The sequence below is a fragment of the Salvelinus sp. IW2-2015 genome, unplaced genomic scaffold, assembly GCF_002910315.2.
Source record: "Salvelinus sp. IW2-2015 unplaced genomic scaffold, ASM291031v2 Un_scaffold3165, whole genome shotgun sequence".
Taxonomy (NCBI): domain Eukaryota; kingdom Metazoa; phylum Chordata; class Actinopteri; order Salmoniformes; family Salmonidae; genus Salvelinus; species Salvelinus sp. IW2-2015.
In genome coordinates, this window is record NW_019944453.1 from 28379 (window position 1) to 53378 (window position 25000).

The window sequence follows — 25000 nt, forward strand, 5'->3', positions numbered from 1 at the left end:
TAACATTTATTTGAATTTAATTTAAAATAAATAGGCTACTTGATGGCCAACAAATGCAAATGTGTCATTCTCCACATTTAATGTCAGTTTCATTGTGGACTTTTAACCATAACAGAAGCATGCAAGTGAGTTCCATAACTCCCATTTCAAATTTCCACTCTCGCAGCATGCGAGTCRTGAGCATGCGTAAAACCCTTCGAATTAAATGGTTTTACATTAGCAACGTCGAGATTAGAATGCAGTTTAAACCACCTCCGAGYGAATTTATCTAATGCCTAAAGTCGTTTTCCTGYGCTTTGTCACCGTTATTTTTTGATGCRCATCAGTTCTAGCGCGTTAATATGTTTTATGAAAAAAGGGTTGGAAATAGGTGTCTCCATAATGACAATTTAAATAGMCTAMCTACAACTKGTAAAAASTTGTCACGACCTGCGCGTGTGYTGCTCTGTCTCCTCTCACWCACAACGAGACTCCKCTGCAGCGCTCAGTCTCAATACACACCTCTCCAGCCCTCCTCACCACTCACTCACTCACTCAGAAATAGGCTGCCTCGCTGCCTGGTAGTCAGCAGCAACTGGCAGCCGTTGAGTTRAATTTGAAGAAGAAGCCCAAAAACCCGCGACCAATACATTTTCACCGCGATATCGTTTTGAAAATTCCCCTAATTTTGGGGAAATGGCAAACATGGCAACCCTGATTGGGTTTGGAGTTGGTCTCACGGAGGACCGATTTGAAAGGACTTTGATGTTGTAGTTACAGCTCTGAAGCTCTAGAGGGAAGCATTGTACAGTGCATTAGCAATGGATTGGCATTAGGTCATGGTCAATTTTTTAWWTWTTTWAATTTCACCTTTATTTAACCAGGTAGGCCAGTTGAGAACAAGTTCTCATTTACAACTGCAAACTGGCCAAGATAAAGCAAAACAGTGCGACAYAAACAACACTGAGTTATACATGRAATTAACAAACATACAGTCAATGACACAATATAWAAGTATATATACAGTGTGKGTAAATGAAGTAAGRTTAGGGRGGTAAGGCAATAAATAGGCCAGAGTGGMGAAATATTTACAATTTAGCATTAATACTGGAGTGATAGATGTGCAGAAGATGAATGTGCAAGTAGAGATACTGGGGTGCAAAGGAGCATGAGGTAGTTGGGTGGGCTGTTTACAGATGGGCTATGTACAGGTGCAATGATATGTAAGYTGCTCTGACAGCTGGTGCTTAAAGCTAGTGAGGGAGATATGAGTCTCCAGCTTCAGTGATTTTTGCAATTTGTTCCAGTCATTAGCAGCAGAGAACTGGAAGGAGAGGCGGCCAAAGGAGGAGTTGGCTTTGGGGGTGACCAGTGAAATATACCTGCTGGAGCGCGTGCTACGGGTGGGTGCTGCTATGGTGACCAGTGACTTGAGATAAGCGGAGGCTTTACCGCAGCAAAGACTTATAGATGACCTGGAGCCAGTGGGTTTGGCGACGAATATAAAGCGAGGCCAGCCGACGGAGCATACAGGTCGCGAGTGGCAGTGTATATGGGGTTTGGGTGACAAAACAGATTGGCACTGTGTAGACTGCATCTAATTTGCTGAGTAGAGTGTTGGATGCATTTTGTAAATGACATCGGCGAAGTCAAGCATCGGTAGGATAGTCAGTTTTAACGAGGTAGTTTTGGCAGCATGAGTGAAGGAGGCTTTGTCGCGAATACGGAGCTTATTCTAGATTTAACTTTTGATTGGAGATGCTTAATGTGAGTCTGGAATGAGAGTTACACTCTAACCAGACACCTAGGTATTTGTAGTTGTCCACATATTGTAGTCAGAACCGTCCAGAGTATGGATGCTAGCCGGGCGGGCAGGTGTGGGCAGCGATCGGTTGAAGAGCAGTCATTTAGTTTTACTTGCACTTAAGAGCAGTTGGAGGCCCGGAAGGAGAGTTGTTATGGCATTGAAGCTCGTCTGCAGGTTTGTTAACAGTGTCCAAACAAGGGCAGAAGTTACAGAAGGTGTCATCTACATAGAGGTGGACAGAGAATCACCAGCACAAGAGCGACATCATGATGTATACAGAGAAAGAGTCGGCCTGAGAATTGAACCCTGTGGCACCCCATAGACACTGACAGCAGGTTCGGACAACAGGCCCTCCGATTTGACACACTGAACTCTGTCCTGAGCAAGTATTTGGTGAACCAGCGAGCGTCATTGAGAAACCAATGACTGGTGAGTCTGCCGCATAAAGAATGCGGTGATTGACTCGAGTCGAAAGCCTTGGCCAGGTCGATGATAACGCTCACAACTGCTTTTATTGATGGCGGTTATGATATCGTTTAGGACCTTGAGCGTGGCTGAGGTGCACCCATGACCAGCTCGGAAACCAGATTGCATAGCGGCGAAGGTACGGTGGGTTTCGAAATGGTTTGTGATCTGTTTGTTAACTTGGCTTTTGAAGACTTTAGAAAGGCAGGACAGGATGGATATAGGTCTGTAACAGTTTGGTCTAGAGTGTCTCCCCCTTTGAAGAGCGGGACGACCGCAGCAGCTTCCAATGTTTGGGGATCTCAGACGATACGAAAGAGAGGTTGAACAGGTTAGTAATAGGAGTTGCAACAATTGCGGCTAATCATTTTAGAGCGGGTCCAGATTGTTTAGCCCAGCTGATTTGTAGGGGTCCATATTTTGCAGCTCTTTCAGAACATCAGCTATCTGGATTTGGGTAAAGGAGAAATGGGGGAGGCTTGGGCAAGTTGTTGTGGGGGGTGAAGAGATGTTGAAAGGGGTAGGGGTAGCCAGGTGGAAAGCATGGCCAGCCATAGAAAAATGCTTATTGAAAATCTCGATTATCGTATTTCTCGATTTACCGGTGGTGACAGTGTTTCCTAGCCTCAGTGCAGTGGGCAGCTGGGAGGAGGTGTTCTTATTCTCCATGGACTTTACAGTGTACCAGAACCTTTTGGAGTTTGTGCTACAGGATGCAAATTTCTGTTTGAAAAATATAGCCTTTGCTTTCCTAACTGCCTGTGTATATTGGTTCCTAACTTCCCTGAAAAGTTGCATATCGCGGGGGCTATTCAATGCTAATGCAGTACGCCACAGGATGTTTTTGTGCTGGTCAAGGGCAGCCAGGTCAAGAGTGAACCAAGGGCCTTAACTGTTCTTAGTTCTAAATGTTTTGAATAGGGTATTGTTATTTAAGATGGTGAGGAAAACACTTTTAAAGAATAACCAGGCATCCTCTACTGACGGAATGAGGTCAATATCCTTYCAGGATACCCGGGCCAGGTCGATTAGAAAGGCCTGCTCGCTGAAGTGTTTTAGGGAGCGTTTGACAGTGATGAGGGGTGGTCGTTTGACCGCGGACCCATTATGGACGCAGGCAATGAGGCAGTGATCGCTAAGATCCTGGTTGAAGACAGCAGAGGTGTATTTAGAGGGCAGGTTAGTCAGGATGATATCTATTAGGGTGCCCGTGTTTACGGATTTAGGGTTGTACCTGGTAGGTTCCATGATAATTTCTGTGAGATTGAGGGCATCTAGCTTAGATTGTAGGACGGCCGGGGTGGTAAGCATATCCCAATTAAGGTCGCCTAACAGTACAAATTCTGAAGATAAATGGGGGGTGGCGATTAATTCACATATGGTGTCCAGGGCACAGCTGGGAGCTGAGGGGGGTCTATAACAAGCAGCAACAGCGAGCAACTTCTTTCTGGAAAGGTGGATTTTAAAGTAGGAGCTCGAACTGTTTGGGCACAGACCTGGACGCTGTCTCTGCAGTAGATTACAACTCCACCCCCTTTGGCAGTTCTATCTTGGCAGAAAATGTTGTAGTTGGGGATGGAAATTTCAGAATTTTTGGTGGCCTTCCTAAGCCAGGATTCAGACACGGCTAGGACATCAGGGTTGGCGGAGTGTGCTAAAGCAGTGAAAATAACAAACTTAGGGAGTAGGCTTCTGATGTTAACATGCATGAAACCAAGGCTTTTACGGTTACAGAAGTCAACAAATGATAGCGCCTGGGGAATAGGAGTGGAACTGGGGGCTACAGGGCCTGGGTTAASCTCTACATCACMRGAGGAACAGAGGAGGAGTAGGATAAGGGTACGGCTAAAGGCTATAAGAACTGGTATTCTAGTGTGTTGGGGACAGAGAATAAAAGGAGCAGATTTCTGGGCGTGGTAGAATCGATTCAAGGCATAATGTACAGACAAGGTTATRGTAGAATGTGAGTACAGTGGAGGTAAACCTATGCGTTGGGTGACGATGAGAGGTTTAGTCTCTGGAGGCAYCAGTTAACCTAGGTGAGGTCTCCGCATGTGTGTGGGGTGGGACGAAAGATCTAAGGCATTATCCAGCAAATCTGAATTGTGAGTTTATTTTAAATCCAGTTTAGAGTTTGACTTGATGTAGTGCTGATTTAAATCCAGGTATAATGGTATATAATATATTACAATGGTTATAATGGGATTATAAATGGGCCAACATTCACACAMAATAATTACAAGTATAACACCTTTTAAAACCAAAACGTTTTTATTTTTCTTCTGATACAAAAGTATTTTATTTTTATAAACTTTTTTTTGTGGTWTTTGATGTATTTTTACAAAGATAAATTAGCATTTCTTATAATACATTTAAAAAACATCACAACACCTGTTTCTCTTTACAAAAAAGTACTTCATGGAGTTGTCGGGTTGGCAGTACCCACAGGTCTTAGGTACTAACAGGTTATTAAAATCACACTTCAAAAGGGCACTTCCCAAACCACACCTATTCCTCATAGTGTATAGTGTAGTCACTATATGGGGAATGATAGGGTTGCATTTGAGACCTATTAACCAGAGGACTTGTCTGTCAGACTGGCAACACAGTAGAGATGTCGAGAGACAGGCTGCAGTAACAGAGTCGAGAGACAGGCTGCAGTAACAGAGTCGAGAGACAGGCTGCAGTAACAGGGTCGAGAGACAGGCTGCAGTAACAGGGTCGAGAGACAGGCTGCAGTAACAGGGTCGAGAGACCGCTGCAAGTAACAGGGTCGAGAGACAGGGCTGCAGTAACACGGCGTAGGAGGACAGCTGCAGGTTAACAGGGTCGAATAGAGACAGACCTGCAGTAACAGGTCGAGAGACCGGCTGCAGTAACAGGGTCGAAGAGAGCAGGCTATACAGACTCTGTCTCGGCTGTGTGTGTGGTGTTGGTGGGTGTGTATTGTACTGTCTCTCTGCTGTGTTGGTGTGTGTGTGGTTGTATTTGACTATCTCTCTGCTGTGTGTGTGTGTTTATTTGTATGTCTCTCTGCTGTGTGTGTGTTGTATTTGAACTGTCCGTCCTGCTGGCTGTTGGTGTGTATTTTGAACTGTGTGCTGCTGTGGTGTGTGTATTTGTATTTGACTGTTTCTCTGCTGTGTGTGTGTGTATTGTATTTGACTGTTTCTCTGCTGTGTGTGTGTGTATTGTATTTGACTGTTTCTCTGCTGTGTGTGTTGTGATGGTTGCAGCTTAATGCAATAATAACTCAGCTGATGCAGCAGATTTGATGGGAGTGGATTGCATAAGGGGCAACTCTACAGACTGTATGAGTGTGACTCTCTTTCTCTCTCTCGGTGTTTCACTGTTGGTGTATTATAGCATTTGCATAATGTGTTTTGGGGGTTGATTGTCTAACATCATTCATAATAACCCTTAATTCACTTCCATAACCAGTAAAAAGAAATACAGAAAGAACCTTATACCAGTTCATTACTGACCGCCATTCCTAAGGGTTCCATGAGTGACTGAAGAAGGTCAAGGGTTAAAGTTCAGAGTTCATAGTTGAGTGTCTGTTTCCTCATTAAGACTGCGTGTAGGTCGGTGGASATCAGCTGTGCTGCTTGCTGAGCACTGAGGTAAAGGACATAGGCCTATGTTTCCCAGGTGCCTTAGCTGCAGCACCATAGAGTCAATTCACWACAAATCCCAGGTGCCTTTGCAGTGRCATAGCTTCATAGCCTCCAKWGTGTGGCTSGCTGGGCAGCCCAGCCTCCCGTTCCACATAAGGCATGTTAACCAAGCTACATCAGCTAGTCATAGTGCATTTCAGTGTGGCTGTAGTTTAGATCTGTACATCATCTGGACCATGACTTTCCAGTGTAAATTCAACCTTTAAAACAACTCTCTAAAGTCAGAAGGTTCTATAGATCAGCCCAGAGCCYGCTGTAGGCTGCAGGGTCAGTCTCTTCTCTGGCAGTGGGTTAGTCTRCTAGTAGGGAGAGAACCACAGACAATGTGGGCAAAAGAGACCACTGTCTGCTTAGTGGGGCTATTTATCTGTCTGTCCTTCTCTCTTTCGCTCTCTACATCAGGTAGTAGCACTAGCAGTGGGTTTGGGGGCAGGTTTGCTTTAAAAAGCCACCCGGTTCCTATCTTCCCCTCTCTCTCTTTCTCTCCCTCTCTACTCACACCACCGTCTCATTGCCCTTGCCAGGTTTTATCCAGCTGTCCCCCGGKGCCCGCTTGCCCCTCCCTGCCCGGCCGTCCCTCCACAGGCGGGCAGAGCAGCGTTGCCAGGTGTGAAGGGTCTTGGCCGACCAGATCCACATGCCCGACGTGATGCCCACCAGCAGAGACATAAAGATCCTCAGCATCTCTGCTGCCACATATGAGTCCCTGGCACTGGCCCTGAAGTCCCCCCAGTGGGACAGCTGGTAGAGGTAGCAGCCTATCACGGTGGACGCAGGTACCATGTACAGCACAGAGAATCACCCGATCGTTTCACCATCAGACGCTCCAGTTGTTCCCGTCTTGGCCCGTCCTTCTGCAGGTTGGAGCGGCTCTTGACAAGGGCCACAAGCGCGGCGCAGAAATAAACAGAGTGCCCAATGGAAGGGAGGTATGCAGGAGCCGGGGCGACCACTGAAGCCGTCATGGCCTCCCTGCCCGCTGTAGTTACCCACGTAAAGCCACCCCGTGAGGTTCATCAGCTCTACTAGTTCGCATGATGAGTGATGCGATGGGTCTTGAATGGCGGCGGAATGGCCCAAGGCTGCTGGATTGGTGGAAGTAGGAGCTGTGCATCTCCCGGAGGCTCGATGACACCCACTTTAACCCTGCAGCCAGAGAACAGCGGTCAGAGTTCAGAATTCACCACCTGGGCGGAGGCCCGAAAGAGACGGGTTAGAGCTGGGAGTCCACTGTTTCTAACGGTTTTCATTCAATTACTATTCCCTTAGCAGGGTATACTTTTAATCCAAGATTTTGTGTGTGTGGTGCTGTGGTGTGTGGGTGTGTGTGTGTGGTGTGTGGTGTGTGTGTGCCCGACCCACAGAGGAGGCCATGCCAAAGAAGTAGAGCAAAAGGAGAGAGTGGCCAGCTGGTACTCTTAACCCTCCTGTTACCAGAACAGGTACCGCTGCCTCCTCCAGGTCACAGGACAACACGCTCCGACCCAGAGTCAGGCGCAACCTACAGGGAAAGACAGAGACACAGGGTTAGACATGGACCAGGTCATTCCAGGAGACCAGGGGTCATCAGGTCATCCAGGGGTAATCAATTCATCCAGGAGACCAGGGGTCATCAGGTCATCAGAAGATCAGGGGGTCATCAGACATCCAGGAGACCAGGGGTCATCAGGTCATCCAGGGGTCATCCCAGGAGACCAGGGGCATCAGGTCATCAGGAGACGGGTCATCAGGTACATCCAGGAGACAGGTCATCAGGGTCTCAGGGGTCATCAGGTCATCCAGGGAGATCCAGGGTCATCAAAGGTCATCCAGGGGTCATCCAGGGAGACCAGGGGTCATCAGGTCATCCAGGAGACCAAGGGTCATCAGGTAAATCAGGAGACCAGGGGTTATCAGGTCATCCAGGAGAACCGGGGTCATCAGGTCATAACAGGAGACAGGGGTATCAGGTCATCCAGGAAACCAGGGGTCATCAGGTCATACAGGAGACCAGGGTTACAGGTCATCCAGGAGACCAGGGTCATCCAGGAGACCAGGGTCATCAGGTCATCCAGGAGACCAGGGTTATCAGGTCATCCAGGGACCAGGGGTTTATCAGGTCATCCGAGACCATGGCTAGGTCTACGTACTCTGCACTCTTCCTGTCCTTGTCTCTACTTCCTCTTAACCACTTTGGTAGCTGAAAGGACTGGACAGGTTTACAACAAACTGCTTCCACCGGTCATATTAGTGATCATGGAGAAGAGGAGGCTAATTTAAACTATTGAGAAACAGCCCAGTGCATTAAGCATTAGTTTAATCATTTAAGTCAGGGGAAGGCTACCCTGTTTTTTGTTGCAACTATGCACCCTGTGGGTACAGTATGCCTCCGGTCTTGTATATATTAGGGATTGATTGTTGTGTATATATGTATATTAGAGGTATGTGAGACAAGGGAGATGCACCTGCCCAAAGTTGTTTATTAGGAAATGGAACTGTACTAATTAGCTAATTTTATGAAACAAACAATTTTGTCTGTCATTGTTTGTTGCCACTACCATTGCGCCTAACCTTGCTGCAGCCCCCCACCCTCCCCCCACCCTTTCCCCCCCCAAAAGGACCACAATGGAAATACGCGTTTAAGCTTTATTGTGTTATCCTTGATGATTTTCTTAAATTGTATGTGGAGGCGTCACTGAATGGAACACCCTTATGTATATGTTTTAAACGTTTCAAAGTCAAATCAATCAGTTCAGTGGTTGAAGTGGAACACACCTGGTCTTCCAGATCAGTTAAATCAAAACATGAAGTGCCTGCAACAGTCCAGTACCAGGACGACCTACCCCCGCTCTAAGTCCTATGTCCTCACCAGGTAGTACCAGGCCAACCTACCCCCGCTCTAAGTCCTATGTCCTCACCAGGTAGTACCAGGNTCTAAGTCCTATGTCCTCACCAGGTAGTACCAGGCCAACCTACCCCCGCTCTAAGTCCTATGTCCTCACCAGGTAGTACCAGGCCAACCTACCCCTGCTCTAAGTCCTATGTCCTCACCAGGTAGTACCAGGCCAACCTACCCCTGCTCTAAGTCCTATGTCCTCACCAGGTAGGCCACGCTGTAGAGGTTGGAGCACATGGAGAGGAAGATGATGGGTCTCTCGGGGTAGGAGAAACGYGTTGAGTCCAGGAGGAAGGTGAGGACGGTCAGGGTGGTAGAGAGGAAACACAACACTGCCCATACTGCCATCCACACGTCTGTAAACACCTTGGCCCCGCGCCGGTACAGCCCYGCGTCATACCCACACTGCAGTGCACAGCTGTGGCTCCGCCTCACCCAGGCATACTGGTCTGGCCCGGCCCCCAGGGCCTGGCACTCCTCCTCCTGKGGGGGCAGGGGTCGGACSGGGTGGWARGGGGCSTCCTCRTCCCCCGGACCCTCCATACACATGTGGTTGTGGTCGTTCTGAGGGGGGAACAGGCTGCAGTTGAGCAGCTCTGGCCAGACGAAGCCAAACTCTATTAGGACTGGCAGACACTTCCTCTTGACAGACAGACACATGCTGCCACACGGCCCGATGGGGATGGGRACCTTGTCTGTACACATAGGCACGTACACCGCACACAGGAAGAACTGGAGAGAGAGACAGAGAGGGGTGTTATCTTTGTATATTAATTMATTTCTAAAATAGTTTCTATGATGATTCTGTGTGCATTGCTCKGTCTGCTTTCCCTGTGTTGCATCATGGTCCTTAGTCTGCTTCCTATTCTAATTTCAGACAACTGGAAWTGAAAGGAACTGTGTTTTAAGCTTAGTCAGGAAAACCAACCAAGTAGCAGAAAACATTGTGTTGAAACCTTTAGGGAATTTCAAAATAATTATTAAAGCTACTACAACAAATAAACAGGTGATTGAATGGTCGTACAGATAATTCCCTGGAGAGATGAATGTCTCAGGGCCACAGGGGCTACCCTGTGGCATGGGAAGCGCAGGGCAGCATTGTGGGTGAGAGACGATATCAGTGATGCTTCTCTCTGTTGGAGCTGTGCTACTGTTCTCTGATCACTAGCTGGACTGGAGAAGGCTTGTCTTCCTCCCTCCGCAGCAAGTAACCTGATTGCTGCCACTGTTCACGGCCAAGTGTGTGTGTGGATACCTGAGAGATTCTTCCTATTAGAAAAGCAATGTGCAAGATCTAGTTTCCATTTCCTCGGGTGAATGTCTGAGAGTGTGTAAGAAAGAAAGAGCCTAATCTGAGGGATGTTTCTGTGCTCAGACAGGAAATGGCAACATTTCACATCCGTCACTCCAGAGAGCTCACATAACACGCTCACACACTGAACCACAAGAGACAGACAATCACAACACAAACTCATAATAACCTATAGCATCCAGACAACTACAATACCACAATAATACCACAAAAGCTCTTAAATCAATTACAATTTGACTAATGGACTGAATGTTTGTTAATATATCTCAATGGTCAGGATGAGGGATGTCCTTAGAGACAGAGTTGCCAGTGGGTTGCTGTGTCTACAGACTATGGAGTGGTAAACCACAGTAAATATCAACACCACTGGATGTATTCATCCTGACATTTCCATCTAACCACACAAGTAACTACACTTAAAAAAKGGTTCCATAAGGGTTCTGCGGCTGTCCCYAYAGGAGAACCCTTTTTGGTTCTAGGTAGAACTATTTTGGTTCTACCTGGAACCTAAAGGGGTTCTTCAAAGGGTTCTCCTATCGGGACAGCCGAAGAACCCTTTTTGGTTCTAGATTGCACCTTTTTTTCTAAGAGTGTACTCATTGGTCATTTCAGTCAGGACAATAAAAACCTTATGAAAAAGACTAAATGGGAAGGATTTAATTTCCAGCTTCATGGTGGTTCAGGCAGACAAGCGGCCTTACAGAGAGTAGTACTGAGGGCAGTATTGTTGTTGCCATGTGGAGCTGGCCTGGTCCTCTCCTCAGATATGTATTATCTCATTGCCCCGTGCTGCTGAACCAAGACTGGCTGCCTCCCTGCGACTCTGTCATGTGCTCTCTTTCTTTCTTTCTTTCCACTATACACTGCCTGTCAATCACACATCTCAGCCTGAGAACCAACAGTGTGTGTGTGTGTGTGTGTGTGTGGGTACCGGAAATCCACCAAAGTCCCCACAAGGATAGTAACACAAGAAAAATTATCCCGTGTGAAGACATTTCCCTGGTCCCCACGAGGACAAAAGCTATTTAGGCTTAGGGCTAGGTTTAGGGTAACAATTAGGGGTAAGGATTAGGGTTACGTTAAGGGAAAATTTAGATTTTTAATGGAAATCAATGTGGTTCACACAAGGATAGTAAAACATATGCAGGTAGCCCAGTGGTTAGAGCGTTGGACTAGGAACCGAAAGGTTGCTGGATTGAATCCCCAGGCTGACAAGGTAAAMATATGTCATTCTGCCCCTGAACAAGGCAGTTAACCCACTGTTCCCCGTATGCCGTCATTGTAAATAAGAATTTGTTCTTAACTGACTTGCCTAGTTTAAATAAAGGTAAAATATGAAAATAAAAGTGTGTGTGTGTGTGTATGCGCGCCAACCTTCAACTGGCTGGAGCAGCCATACTGTATGAGTGGTGTGAAGGTGGTGAGTTGGAGCTCCGCGTCTGACTGCAGGACGTTGCCCACCAGGTTGGGCATCTTGGTGACGTTGTAGCCCAGGTCCTGGCACATGGCGATGCGTATCGGGTCGCACGTCATCTCCTCTGTCTCGTCGCCGAATGCACGCACCAGACCAATGGATCCTGGACCGCACAGCAGCGCGAGGGAGAGCGCTACCGCCGCAAGACTGTACACAGCCCGACTCATTGTTACGATGGGGGAAAGGTCCAAAGTAATCCCAGGCKTTGCCTGGTAGGCTAGTCCACCGGGTGCTGGGGAAAGATTAGTCCACTTCAGAGTGCGCGGTCAGCGGCTGTTTATATCCGCTCCTGTCTCGCCAAGACGAAACTCTCCACTGGAAGCACAGTTGGTAGACACTTCGACCCTTCAAGCAAAGTTGGAAACACCGTATCCAACGGCACTAATAAAAGGAACTGTTGTATCCAGATTTTCCTTGCAATTAAAACTCCCGCCTCGCTTTGCAGAGTCTGTTTCGATAGTTCCTTATGTGGTTTCTCACGGACGAGACATCGGAGACATCCCGGAGCCCTGTCCGTTCCAGTTTCCCGGTATAGTAACTCTGTTAGGTCTGCGCTCTATACGCTGTCGTGACAGGTTTCTGGTCGGTCTCTGCGTGTTCTGTCCGCGCGCCTCGGTCCCACTCCGTAAAGAACAAATTCTCCGTCTGTCTCGCGAGGGACAGCCAACCAGCGGCCAGGAGAGGTCTCAGAAGCCAATCAGAAGGCGGAWCAGTACTCAAAAGGGCGGGGTTTTATGATGAGGAACGTTGCCTGTGGCMCTCTTCTCATGTTAAGAATCAGAGAGCGGACTCAACAGTTCTTCTGACGAAATCCAGAACAGAACTAGTATTTATTTTGGCCTTGGGTCATATTTTTATTGGCCGTATTTTTAGAAATAAAAGGCAGTCTCGCTCCTGAAACGGGATAGTTGTATTGGTATTTTTACATCACTAATGGTCTTAAAAACAGGCTGCATCTCCACCACAGGCTCACATCTTCAGCTCTTCAACTAAAGTGTTCATGACATTCTAATGGATGTAGTCTACAGCAGTGGTTCCCAACATTTTTYGGTTACTGYACCACCAACGGAATTATGCTCTTCCTGGATTACCCCTGATTTACCCCCTTATGTGCATTTTACCAGTAGGCCTATAGTCTCATGAGTCTTCTCAAGTACCCCCTGTGGATAGGCCAAGTACCCCTGGTTGGGAACCACTGGTCTGCAGTAACCACTGGTCTGCAGTAATGCTGCTGCGTTGGATACCTCTAGCCTATTGGACATCCACAGACTAAAGGCTGTATTTGGACTGGAATGCCTGGTCACTATCACTGTGTGTGTTTATGTTGGTGTGATGACCCCTGGGTGGGGACGCCCCTGATGCGTGTTGAGATATCGACGCATATAGGCATTCTATGCCCGACCAACCTAAACACAGGGGTGGTGGGGGTAGGTTATTGAACAGCTGCCTGTCTCCTACTTGTAGTTTATTCATATTTACAAGAGATAAAGAAAATAGAAGAACAGCATGATCAGCGGACTGCTTTTGTCTGTGCGTCCTAATTGAAAGGCCACTTGGTTTTCCCTAAAGTGATCCCGTTCAGGGGTATTTAACGTGACAACAGATTGGCTGCAATAAAACGACCTCCACCCGCTGCCATACGTGATGGATCCTCCCCGCCCTCCAGTGCGCTCGAGGTCAACTCTTGAGTAATTAGCGCGAAGGTGGAACAATGGCACACGCGCCGTGTAGCTGATGCTTATCAGAGTGGGGGAGAGTGCTGTGTGTGTGTCTGCAGCGGTGTAAAATACTTACATTAAAATAAACTACTACTTAAGTCGTTTTTGGGGGTATCTGTACTATAATTTACTTTTTTATTTTTTACAACTTTTACTTTCACTACATTCCTAAAGAAAATAATGTACTTTTTAACTCCATGGTCATCCYTATTGCCTCTGATCTGGCGGACTCACTAAAAACAAATGCTTAATTTGTAAATTATGTTTTGGTGTGTGCCCCTGGCTATCTGTAAATAAAAAAGCAACAAAATGGTGCCGTCTGGTTTGCTTRATATATGGAATTTCAAACGATTTATACTTTTACTTTTGCTTTAAATACACAAGTATATTTAGCAATTACATTTGACTTTTGATACTTAAGTATATTTAAAACAAATACTTTTAGACTTTTACCAAAGTAGTATTTTACTGGGTGACTTTCCCTTTTACTTGAGTAATTTTCTATTAAGGATTCTTTACTTTTACTCAAGTATGACAATTGGGTACTTTTTCCACAACTGTGTGTGTTAGTGATGGGCATTCCGGCTCTTTCCATTGAGCCGGCTCGTTCGGCTCAGGTTACCAAAAAGAGCTGGCTCTTTTGGCTCCCAAACGGCTCTTTAAAAAAAACATGTTTTATATTTTTTAGTTTGACTATGATTGGTGTTAAAACAATTCTAATTAAATTATTAAATAAAAAAATTAAATGGTGGCTGGTAGGAGAAGCTGGGGTGGTTGAGGAAAATAATGCACCATCTGATGCACTTATTGTTCCCGATTGATAACATAACATAAACTGTTAAAACACAAGACCCATGTTTACTTAACAGTAAGAGGGTACACACTCTATGACTACGGAACTGCTGTATTTACCAGGACACAAACATATGCCACAATAAGGGGTTCTTMTTCTAACCTTTCAGTCAGTGAAAGGCAGTATACCCTGCAGACAGAAGTGTGTATCAGTCACCCGACAGCGTCTCATGGCTCATTGCCCAATCCCTCAGTCCTTGAAGTAGGCTATCAATAGGGATGTAAACTCCTTGGAATGACAAGTGTGTGTTGGAATGGCTGCTTAGAGAGACTGGGGGTCCGCAGATGATGGTTCCCCTCTGGTGCAGTTAGCTAGCTCACATTACATTGCTACAGCGTAATAAGGGGCTCTGAGGGGCTGTCAATAGTTTTCTCTCTCTACCCTCACCCTCTCCCATCCATCCCTCTTTCTACCCTCACCGTCTTCCTCTCTCTATCATGTTCTCTTTCCCATATGCCCCTCCCTCTCCATTTCATGTTCTCTTTCCCACACTGTACTCACCCTCTGTCCACCAAAATACAAGTGTTTTCATGCAGAATTCTTAATACTCTCACATTGTGTATATCTCTGATAACTGGTAGAATTATGTTGGAGACCTACAGTACAGCTTGTGGATGCTCTTCTAAACTGGTAGAATTAGTTGGAGACCTACAGTACAGCTTGTGGATGCTCTCTGATACTGGTAGAATTATGTTGGAGACCTACAGTACAGCTTGTGGTGCTCTCTGATACTGGTAGAATTATGTTGGAGACCTACAGTACAGCTTGTGATGCTCTCTGATAACTGGTAGAATTATGTTGGAGACCTACAGTACAGCTTGTGGATGCTCTCTGATAACTGGTAGAATTATGGGAGACCTACAGTACAGCTTGTGGTGCTCTCTGATAACTGGTAGAAATATGGTGGAGACCTACAGTACAGCTTGTGGTGCTCTCTGATAACTGGTAGAAATATGTTGGAGACCTACAGTACAGCTTGTGGATGCTCTCTGATAACTGGTAGAATTATGTTGGAGACCTACAGTACAGCTTGTGGGTGCTCTCTGATAACTGTAGAATATGTGGAGACCTACAGTACAGCTTGTGTGCTCTCTGATAACTGGATTAGATGTTGGAGACCTACAAGTACAACTTGTGGGTTATTCCTCTCCCTTGGCCCCCCAACCCACCCCATTCTCAGCTCTCTCGCTCACTCTCTCTGTCACACACACACCACACACGCACACGCACACCACCCACGCACACACACACACACACACACACCACACACACACACACACACACACACACACACACACACACACACACACACACACACACACACCACACACCACACACACACACACACCACACACACACACACACACAACACACACACACACACATATGCATGACACTAAGAGATGAGAGAGGGAGAGAGACTTCTCCTCCTGCTGACCTTCTGAAGGACATCTGACTGGGGCGTTTTTAATGTGTTGTAACTAAGTAACCCATAATATGTGTCTCTGCAGCCTGTCACATGGTATTTGTCCTCAGTGTGTGTGTGCATCAATGCATGTCTTTGGTAGGGTATATCTAGTGGTCCCCGGCCATTCCTACTGTATGAAAAATATCTCTTGGGAGAAAGCAGTGTGGTTTTATGTAAATGTGCGTTTCTGTGTAATAATTGTTGGATGATGTCATCCTCTGTAGGTCACTGTGCCTACTGTGTATAATCGTGTGAGTTGAAGTGCTTGCCTGTCTGTGTATCCAGTGATGTGTGGATTGTAGTGTATCTTAATGTGGGAGTCTGTGTGAGGCTATGCGGTTTATGATCCCATCTTCACTCCCTCTGGTAACGTGTGTCGGTATGGTGTTTACATACGCACATTCCCTGTGTGTGTCGGCAGACATAACGGGTGTGTGTATGTGTTGTGTGTGTATATGTGTGTGTGTGTGCACACATTCAGCTTGAACACTGGAATGTGTCCAAGACATGGACTCTGCTGGACCGTGGCGACAACATAGGCGAGAATGTGGGTCTCGTCACCCCCTGTGTGTTTGGGGGTTTACGGGGAGGATGGTGGGGGGGGGGTGAATAGTTTTGGTGATATCCTGTGGTCATAGAGGTTAGGGGGCTGAGAGGGGGAGGTATGGATTGGGGAGTTGTACAGTGCTTGGCGTATGAGTGTGTGTGGGGAGACACAAAGGAGTCACAATCTACACAAACGGAGCCGACGGAGGTCATTCGCGTTGCTCTCTACGTGAGTTCTACGTACATTTGTGCAGATGAATGTTTCGAATCGACGCAAACTGACCTCTGTCGGCTCTGTTCCGAAGACTGTGTAGAGTCCTTAAAGTGAAAATGTTCTGTCAAATGCTGTGCTGAAAAGGTGAAGGGCTGGGGGCTCACAGTCAGCTGTGGTGGAGAGAATCTAGTGTGTGAGAAAAGAGAAAGGGTGTGTGTGAGAGAGAGAGACAGAGAAAGACGCAGAGAAACTGAGGGAGGGAGAGGGGAGAGAGAGTCAGAGGAAGACCCAGAGAAACAGAGGAAGGAGAGAGGAGAGAGAGTCAGAGGAAGACCCAGAGAAACAGAGGGAAGGAGAGAGGGAGAGAGAGTCAGAGAGAGACGCAGAGATACAGAGGGAGGAGGGAGGGGAGAGAGAGTCAGAGAGAATGCAGAGAAACAGAGGGAAGGAGGGAGGGGAGAGAGAGTCAGAGAGAAGACACAGAGAAACAGGGAAGGAGGAGGGAGAGAGAGTCGAGAGAAGACACTAGAGTAACAGAGGGAAGGAGGAGAGGAGATGAGAGTCAGAGAGAGACCAGAGATACAGAGGGAAGGAGGAGGGGAGAGGAGTCAGAGAGAGACACAGAGATACAGAGGAGGAGGGAGGGGAGAGAGAGTCAGAGAGAGACACAGAGATACAGAGGGAAGGAGGAGAGGAGCAGAGAGCAGAAGAATGCAGAGAAACAGAGGAAAGAGGGAGGGATGAGAGAGTCAGAGAGAGACGCAGAGATACAGAGGAATGGAGGGAGGAGAGAGAGAGTCAGAGAGAGGACTTAGAGAAACAGAGGAAGGGAGGAGGGCACGAGAGTGAGGAGAGCCGTAGAGGAAAACAGAGGGAAGGAAGAGAGGAGTGAAGTCAGAGAGGACGCAGAGATACAGAGGGAAGGAGGAGGGAGAGATCAAGAGAGACGTAGGAGAAACAGCGGGAAGGAGGGAGGAGAGAGAAGTCAGAGAGAGACGCAGAAACAGAGGGAAGGAGGGAGGGGAGAGAGAGTCACGAGAGAGACGTTAGAGAAACAGAGGAAGGAGGGAGAAGGGTGAGAGTCAGAGAGAGACGCAGAGATAAGAGGGAAGGAGGGAGGGGAGGAGAGTCATAGAGAGACAGGGGAGATACAGAGGGAAGAGGGAGGGGAGAGAGAGTCAGAGAGGAGACACAGAGATACAGAAGGGAAGAGGGAGGGAGAGAGAGCAGGAGACACTAACTTCAAAGAAGATCCGAGCCAAGCAGATAAAATAAATAAAATGGTTATTGGTCACAAAACAGATATTATAGATGTTATTGGTCACAAAACAGATATTTATTAAGATGTTATTGTCACAAACAGATATTATAGATGTGAATTGGTCACATACAGATATATTTATAGATGTTATTGGTCACATACAGATATTATAATCGTATGTAATTTGTCACAACAGAATTTATAGATGTTATTGTCACATACACGATATTATAGATGTTATGGTCCCATACCAGATATTTTATAGATGTTAATTGGCCACAACAGATATTTATAGATGTATTGGTCACAACAAGATTACTAAAACAGATATTCATAGATTATCTGGGTCACAACAGCAATTATATAGATGTTATTGGTCACATACAGATATTTTAGATTTATTCGGTTCACATACAGGATATTTATAGATTGTTATTGGTCACAAACAGATATTATAGATGTTATTGGTCACATACAGATATTTATAGAATTATGGTCACATACAGATATTTTAGATGTTATTGGTCACAAACATGATATTTATAAATGTTATTGGTCACATACAGATATTATAGATGTTATTGGTCACATACAGATATTTTAGAGTGTTATTGGTCACAAAACAATATTTATAGATGTTATTGGTCACATACAAGATTTTATAGATGTTATTGTCACATACAGATATTTATAGATGTTATTGGTCACAAAAGATATTTAGCAGATTTTATTGTCACATACAGATATATAGCAGATGTTATTGCGGGTGTAGTGAAATCTTGTGTTCTTAGCTCCAACAGTGTGTAGTATCTAACCAATACACAAAATTACACACAAATATTTAGCAAAAAATGCGAATTTAAAAGAATATATAAATATTAGATTGAGCAATGTCGGAGTGGCATTGACTAAAATACAGATGTGAAACCAAAGCAGATCTGAGGTGAGAAGACATTAGTGTATAATCTATGTAGGCCTAGTTTATATAGCTGTGTGTGTTGTCTGTTATTATTAGTGTTCCTCACTGGTTTCCTTGGCACCTGTCTCTTCCCTGTCTCGCTCCTCCTGCTTCTTGAAATAGACTGCGTCTCCAGAGGGAGAGGGAACCGTCTCAGCCGTGGGAACACAGCACAGCACCACTGGCAGTTAACATTTAGCCATCCCCAGAGCTAACAATTGCTAGCCTCATAGCTAACACTCAGCTAGCATTAGAGCCAACAATCAGCTAGCCACAGAGCTAACAATCAGCTAGCCAAAGAGCTAATAATCAGCTAGCCACAGAGCTARCAATCAGTTAGCCATCAAGCTAACACCCCACTTGCCACAGAGCAAACAGTCAGCTAGCACAGAGTTAACTAACTTCGATTCTAATGCTCTGCTCAGCTTGCAATATATCCTGTTACAGAGCAAACACTCTGCAAGACACAGAGCTATCTCTTAGTACAGTATGTGTGTGTGTCAGGGCTTTAGCTGCATTAGTGGTAGGGGTTATTAGGCGGGTATCCAGTCCAGTCCAGCCCCAGTGCCAGAGTCAGGGTCCAGAAGCCACATCCAGCTCCTGAGTGCTGCTGAGCTGTACTGGCATCTGGGCCTGGTAACCGCTTCCCCTTATCACTGATAGGGCTATTGATACTGCAGAGAGAGGGAGAGACAGAGAGATAGAGTAAGAGAGAAAGATAGAAAGAGAGGAAGCTAGAGAAAGAAAGCGAGTGAGAGAAAGCTAGAGAAAGCGAGAGAGAAAGTAAGTGAGAGAGAAAGTGAGGGAGAGAGAAAGTGAGGGAGAGAGAGGGAGCAGGGAGGGGAGGAGAAGGAGTGAGGGAGGGGAGGAGAAGGAGAGAGAGAGTAGGGAGGAGAAGGAGAGAGGGAGTAGGGAGGAGTAGGAGAGAAGGAGCAGGAGGAGGAGAAGGAGAGAGGGAGTAAGGAAGAGAAAGGAGAGAGGGAGTAGGGAGGAGAAGGAGAGAAGGAGCAGGGAGGAGGAGGAGAGAGGGAGTAGGGAGGAGGAGAGAGGGAGTAGGGAGGAAAAGGAGAGAGGGAGTAGGGAGGAGATGGAGTAGGGAGAAGGAGTGTGCCTTGACACAATCCTGTCTCGGAGTTCTACGGACAATTCCTTCGACCTCATGGCTTGCTTTTTGCTCTGACGTGCACTTTCAACTGTGGGACGTCATGTAAACAGGTGTGTGTCTTTCCAAAAAATGTCCAATCAATTGAATTTACCACAGGGGTTCTCCAATCAAGTTGTAGAAACATCTCAAGGATGTTAAATGGAAACAGGATGCACCTGAGCTCAATTTCGAGTCTCAAAGCAAAGGATCCGAATACTTCTGTAAATAAGGTATTGCTTTWAAAAAAWATATMTAAATTAGAAAACATTTCTAAAAACCTTATTTCATTTTGGGGTATTGTGTGTAGATTTATTTAACCAGGMAAGTCAGTTAAGAACAYATTCTTATTTACAATGACGGCCTACTCCGGCCAAACCCGGMCAACGCTGGGCCAATTGTGCGCTGCCCTATGGGACTCCCAATCATGGCCAAATGTGATACTGCCTGGATTTGAAACAGGTACTATAGTGACACTGCTTGCACTGAGATGCTGTGCCTTAGACCACTGTGCCACTTGGGAGCCCAGATTTATGAGTATTTTTATTTATTTAATCCATTTTATAATAAGGCTCCAACATAAAAACATTTGGAGAAAGGGAAGGGGTCTTACTTTCTCATGTTCTTCTATTTCTCTTGTGTTTTTGTTACACATTACCTTATTAGTACTATTGATATTGATTACTGCATTGTTGGGAAAGAGCTTTTAAGAAAATAAAAACTGTCATCTGGATTGAAATCTCCCTGGATGATTTTGTGGCTGTGTGGGACTGTTGCAGTAGGCTAGARGGCACTCCARTGGGATTCTGCTGTGTCTGCAGTGTAGACAGTTAAACAGCCAACTGGCCATTGTAATGTGTTGAGGTGAGTGTGTGTGACTGTGCGTTTCCCTCTCAGGACAATGCTGTGGTGCTCAGGGATGTTGTTAATATTGGAATGTCTTTCAGAAAACAGAAGTCAGCCGTTACTTACTACCATGAACTGAGGAAAATATTCGGAGAAAGAAAGAGAAAGATAGCAACCTCTTCTCCAATCTTTTTGGCCCTATAACAAAGACAAACATATACATGATCAAATACAAATATTAGAATCAACTCTTAAAGGCTACCAGAACCCACTGGATTCTCCAATTACATTGAATGAACCACAAGACAAAATCAAACCCTCCAACCCAAAAAGGCCTGTGGTGTTGATGGTATTCTCAATGAAATGATAAAATATACAGACCACAAATTCCAATTGGCTATACTTAAACTCTTTAACATCCTCCTTAGCTCTGGCATCTTACCCAATATTTAGAACCAAGGACGGATCACCCCAATCCACAAAAATGGAGACAAATTTGACCCCTAACCTACAGTGGGATATGCATCAACAGCAACCTTGGGGAAATCCTCTGCATTATCATTAGACTTGTTCATTTCCTCAGTGAAAACAATGTACAGAACAAATGTCAAATTGTCTTTTTRCCAAATTACCATAAGACAGACCACATATTCATCCTCCAAACCCTAATTGACAAACAAACAAACCAAAACAAAGGCAAAGTCAAAAAAGCTTTTGACTCAATTTGGCATGAGGGTCTGCTATACAAATTGATGGAAAGTGGTGTTGGGGGAAAAACATACGACATTGTAAAATCCATGTGCGGTTAAAAACACAAACATTTCTTTCCACTGGGCCGTGGGTTGAGACAGGGATGCAGCTTAAGCCCCACCCTCTTTAATGTATATATATATATCAACGAATTGGCAAGGGCAGAGTCAGTCTGCAGCACCCGGCCTCACCCTACTAGAACAGTCTGCAGCACCCGGCCTCACCCTACTAGAATCTGAAGTCAAATGTCTACTGTTTGCTGATGATCTGCCGCTTCTGTCCACAACCAAGGACGACCTACAGCAGTATCTAGATATTCTGCACAGATTCTGTCAGACCTGGGTCCTGTCAGTAAATCTCAGTAAGACAAAAAGAATGGTGTTCCAAAAATGGTCCAGTTGCCAGGACAAATTCCATTTAGACAATGCAAAGAAGTGCCTTCTATGCCATCAAAAGGAACATACAATTCCACTTACCAATTAGGATCTGGCAAAWAATACTTGAATCAGTTATAGAACCCATTGCCCTTCATGGTTGTGAGGTCTGGGGTCCACTCACCAACCAAGAATTCACAAAATGGGACAACCCCCAAATTGAGACTCTGCATGCAGAATTCTGCAAAAATATCCTCTGTGTACAACGTAAAACAAATAATGCATGCAGAGCAGAAATAAGCCGTTACCCTCTAATGATCAAAATCCAGAAAAGAGCTGTTAAATTCTACAACCACCTAAAAGGAAGTAATTCCCAAACTTTCCATAACAAAGCCATCACCTACAGAGAGATCAACCTGGAGAAGAGTCCCCTAAGCAAGCTGGTACTGGGACTCTGCTCACAAAAATAACCAGACCCCACAGAGTCCCAGGACAGCAACACAATYAGAYCCAACCAAATCATGAGAAAACAAAAAGATAATTACTTGACACATTGGAAAGAATTAACAAAAAAACTGAGCAAACACGAATGTTATTTGGCTCTAAACAGAGAGTACACAGTAGCAGAATACCTGACAAATGTGACTGACCCAAACTTAAGGAAAGCTTTGACTATGTACAGACTCAGTGAGTATGGCCTTGCTATTGAGAAAGGCCACCGTAGGCAGACCTGGCTCTCAAGAGACGACAGGCTATGTGCACACTGCCCACAAAATGAGGTGGAAACTGAGCTGCACTTCCTAACCTCCTGCCAATGTATGACCATATATCACCTGACACAGCTAATTATTACTAATGACTTCACACACAAACCAGCCAGGTCGCTAAAGATCTGCTCTGGGGGGGGGGGGGGTGTACTAAGCTAAATATGGAATTGTTTAAGATGGTTTTACCAAGGATTATTTAGCTATTTGAATTTTAGGGGGGGGGGGGGGGGGTGAGTGTCAGGTATATGGAGGTGACTCTGACACACAAAACAACTGGCTGCCAGTGGCATTTCCTGGATCCTGTTCGGTCCCCATAGAATTAAAGTAAGAATCGATCCCACTGTGTCCAGCACACACACACAAACACACACACACACACACACACACACACACACACGTACCACACAGGGAGACAGAGGGAAACACTCACACACAGGGAGACAGAGGGAAACACTCACACACACACACAGGGAGACAGAGGGAAACAACCTCACACACACACACACACACCAGGGAGCAGGGGAACACTCACACACACACGTATTGTGCTAACACACTAAGGGAGTATCATAAGCTGTCTCAGGTCACATGGTTGTCAAGTAATGTGCTTGTAAGCATCCTAGCACACGCTACACCCGGGGGGGGGGAAACTCACCAGTGTGTGTGTGTGTGTGTGTGTGTGTTGTGTGTGTGTGTGTGTGTGTGTGTGTGTGTGTGTGGTGTTGTTGTGTGTGTGTGTGTGTGTGTGTGTGTGTGTGTGTGTGTGTGTGTGTGTGTGGTGTGTGTGTGCTGGACACAGTGGGATCAATTCTAACTTGAATTCTGTACACAAAACTTCGACTTTGCATAAATCATTAAATTCATGTCAAAGACAAATGTGTTGAAGAGATGTGAAGTTCTGCTGGTTGGTGGCATCAGAAACCCTACTGGGTTGGTGTGGAAATCAATGGACAAGAGGTTCTGCCTGGTGGTGGCATCAGAAACCTACTGGGTGTGTGTGTGAATCAATGAGACGGAGGTTCTGCCTGGTGGTGGCATCAGAAACCCTACTGGGTGTGTGTGGAAATCAAATGTTCTTTCTGGATCTAACTCTAAAACCATGGCAGTGCCGTGTGTGTTCATGTGTGTTTATGTATGTATGTGTGTATGTGTGTGTGAGTCGTAATCAGTTCATTATGGAGCTTCATGGTGGTTTTACGGCAAATTCCAAAGTGAAACTATGAGATCAGGTTGGGTTTCACAACAAGAGATCTCACCGTTTGACACGGTTGGACTTCAGTTATTCAACGTTTGTCCAGGGGGGAGATAAAATTTTGACTGTTAAGTTTAGGCATTAAGGGTTTAAGGTAAGGTTTTAAGGTTGGCATTAAGGGTTAAGGTAAGGGTTAAGGTTGGGCACTAAGGGTTAAGGTAAGGGTTAAGGTTGGGCATTACGGGTTAAGGTAGGTAGTTGGGCACTAAGGGTTAAGGGTATAGGGTTAAGGTTAAGGTTGGCATTAAGGTACGGTAAGGTTAAGGGTTGGGCATTAAGGGTTAAGGTAAGGGTTAAGGTTAGGTTGGGCACTAAGGGGTTAAGGTAAGGGTTAAGGTTAAGGTTGGCATTAAGGGTTACGGTAAGGGTTAAGGTTGGGCATTAAGGGTTACGGTAAGGGTTAAGGTTGGGCATTAAGGGTTAAGGTAAGGGTTAAGGTTGGGAATTTTAAGGTTGGCATTAAGGGTTAAGGTAAGGGTTAAGGTTAAGGTAAGGGTTAAGGTTGCGCATAAGGGTTAAGGTTAGTGTAAGGGTTAAGGTTGCGCACTAAGGGTTAAGGTAGGGTTAGGTTGGCAATGACGGAAGGGTTAAGGTAGGTTAGTTGGCATTAGGGTTAAGGTAAGGGTTAAGGTTGCGCACTAAGGGTTCAAGGTTAGGTAAGGTTGGGCTTAAGGGTTAAAGGTAAGGTTTAAGGTTGGGAATTTTAAGGTGGGCATTAAGGGTTAAGGTAAGGGTTAAGGTTAAGGTAAGGGTTAAGGTTGCGCACTAAGGTTAAGGTTAAGGTAAAGGGTTAAGGTTGCGCACTAAGGGTTAAGGTAAGGGTAAGGTTGGCAATTAAGGTTAAGGTAAGGTTAAGGTTGGGCATTAAGGGTTAAGGTAAGGTTAAGGTTGCGCACTAAGGGTTAAGGTAGGGTTAAGGTTGGGCATTAAGGTAAGGTTGGGAATAGGGTTAAAACTCCCAAAATAAAAACAAGTTCCTAGAACTGGGATTGAACTCCCGACCCTCGAAGCCGGAGCTTTCCCACTGCTATCCTAATCCCCAATGCCCTAGCAAGCCTACGTGAAGGTAATAGCGCTCACGTTGCCCCTAGTGGCTCGGTTTTGAATGCATCTCACAGCGTCCTGGGTACATGGATGAACGTTGAATTTCGCCTTAGCTCTGACTGACCTGACTGTGTTTTCAGTAACATGGCTCATTTTTAGCTCATTTTTTAACCAAAGGTGAATCTAGCCTCGTCTACCATTTCTACCTTTTTAGGAGAT

General features: G+C 45.7%; 1 pseudogene; it reads right to left on the bottom strand.

Annotated features, from left to right (window-relative positions):
* Positions 1 to 5383: 5383 nt before the first annotated feature.
* LOC112075447 (frizzled-4-like) lies at positions 5384 to 12192 on the bottom strand (annotated as a pseudogene).
* Positions 12193 to 25000: the final 12808 nt, after the last annotated feature.